This window comes from Vicia villosa, linkage group LG3, assembly GCF_029867415.1.
Source record: "Vicia villosa cultivar HV-30 ecotype Madison, WI linkage group LG3, Vvil1.0, whole genome shotgun sequence".
Classification (NCBI taxonomy): Eukaryota; Viridiplantae; Streptophyta; class Magnoliopsida; order Fabales; family Fabaceae; genus Vicia; species Vicia villosa.
The window spans coordinates 14,197,055-14,199,344 of NC_081182.1; the positions used below are offsets into that span (position 1 = coordinate 14,197,055).

General features: G+C 34.6%; 1 long non-coding RNA gene across 1 annotated transcript; it reads right to left on the reverse strand.

Annotated features, from left to right (window-relative positions):
- Positions 1 to 311: 311 nt before the first annotated feature.
- Positions 312 to 1,792, reverse strand: LOC131654949 (uncharacterized). The gene is made up of 3 exons (XR_009299610.1): positions 1,479 to 1,792; positions 477 to 547; positions 312 to 390 (listed from the first exon to the last, which is right to left on the reverse strand). It is a non-coding gene; the product is annotated as an uncharacterized LOC131654949 (long non-coding RNA).
- Positions 1,793 to 2,290: the final 498 nt, after the last annotated feature.

Below are 2,290 nucleotides of genomic sequence, written 5' to 3' on the forward strand. Positions count from 1 at the left end.
CCATACCCCTTTCTCGTACTCTTTCGACAATCGGTTTGAATTCATCCATGTCTTATCCATGTCTTAATTAAGCTAAACAACAACGGTCAAACTTCCACTCTTCACAAGTAACCCCTATGGCGAATTCAATTCACAAAGTTAGTAAGTACCTCCTATATTAACTCTCTAAACACATAAAACTAATGTGTTTCTGTCAAAACGCAAAGTATAAACGGAATGAATCCGAAGCAATAAAACGTAACATATATAATCACACAATTTCAGACAAATTCATCATAATACCAGTAATTTGAGAAAGAAATTTACCTCAGATGTTACCGAACTCAAGAAAACGCCAAACGTCGAACTAGGCTGGGAAACGATCAAACTTTCACTATACACAAGTTACCCCTATAGCAAATTCACAAAGTTAGTAACCACCAAGACAAAATCGATTGAACAAAGGAAATCAACAATAGTTTGATGTGTGTACATACTCCTAAATATGTAGTACCAGAGTCAATGATACGAGCTCCAAAGAGATCCAAAGTTATCAATCCAGTCAGACCTATACAAGAAATTCAATTCAATGTATGATTATAATAAGAATGGGTGAATAGCTCATGATGCAGTTAATTAAATACACCACTACTAACACTACTAACACAAGACACACGATGCAGTTAATTAAATACACCACTACTAACACGAAGCTATAAAACTTTTTGCTCAAAAGCAAACCTTATGAATCATCCTTGTCTATATACATTAACTCACTCTTGTTTCATTCTTTACCTTCTCTCTTCCTCATTAATTCAACTCTCATAAGGTATATATTATTACTATTATTATATATTATTTATTATTTAATTTCTCTATGTGCTGTCATTCTCATACTTTACAGTACTTGGCATCCTTGAACAAGCCAATTTATTGTACAATATATATATATACCATCACTCTCAATCTCATACACACACAACATATATATCATAGAGTTATTATATATAAATAAAAGTATATAATATATATTTTAAAGTAGAAACCAGAGACAAAGATTTGAAGATGGCACAAAGATTTGGTTAACTCAATTCTAATAGAAAAGTCTCATTCTAATACATTAATAAGCTACACTTGTGATACTATTGTTTGATGAAATGCCAAAATTTTGTGATACTCATGGTGCAAGTTTAGCCGTACTATGTTACTATTGTTTGATGAAATGCCAAAATTTTGTGATAAACAGTGGCAAGTCTATTTTGTATTCAGTAACTTCAGAATTTTATCAACACTACAGCCAAAAAACCATGGATTTTTGAATCATGAAAAGCGGAAGTAAATCAACTTAGAATTTAAAAATACCTACTAAGGATTGTGGCATTTCATCAATTATCAACTCAAATCATTTCTTTCAGGCATTTCATCAAACAAGTTGCAGGCAGAAGTTCAATCTTTGATACCAAATAAAATTTTCACTGAAAATTAAACCTAAAACTCACCGGCGGTGGATAAAACGAGTGACGGAGGAGAAGCCGACGGAGGGACGCCGACGGTGGTTGCCGATGGTGGTGGACGGAAGGGTTTCGCGTGCAGTGAGGGTTTGTGGATGAAGAACAGTGGTGGACGGAAGGGTTCTGCAGAAAACGAAAGAGAGAAATGAGAAACAGTAACGCGTGTTTTGGTTTTTAATTTTTAGTAATAAAGGCTACTAAAGCGCTTCTGAAAAGCGCTCTCATAGCCTGGTCTATACCAGCGCTTTTGACAAAAAGCGCTCTCATTAAACACCCCTACCAGAGCGCTTTTGAAAAGCGCTTTCGTTCCCCCCACGTTCCCCCCACCTACCAGAGCGCTTTTGTAAAGCGCTTTCGTACCCCCCACCTACCAGAGCGCTTTTGAAAAGCGCTCTCACAACCCCCCCCTACCAGAGCGCTTCTTAAAAGCGCTTTCATACCCCCCCACTATTAGAGCGCTTTTTTAGCGTGTTTTTTAATTTTGTCTTTAGCGAAGCCTATGCCAGCGCTTTTCCTAAAAGCGCTTTCGTAGGGGTGCTGCTAAAAGCCAAATTTGGCGTAGTGACGCCTAAGCAATTTATAATTCAACGGATAAATATTTAATATTTTTAGATTGAACACTATCATTTAATATTAAAGTTTTTTTTTTTTTTGGATCACTTTTAATATTAAAGTTATATAACATCAATTATGTGTATGAATTTATAGCCGTTATTATTATTTTATTTATCGAAAAAATAAATAAACAATTTAAACCCTATATAAATAGAATTTTAAAATTTCAATTTGTAAATAGAATT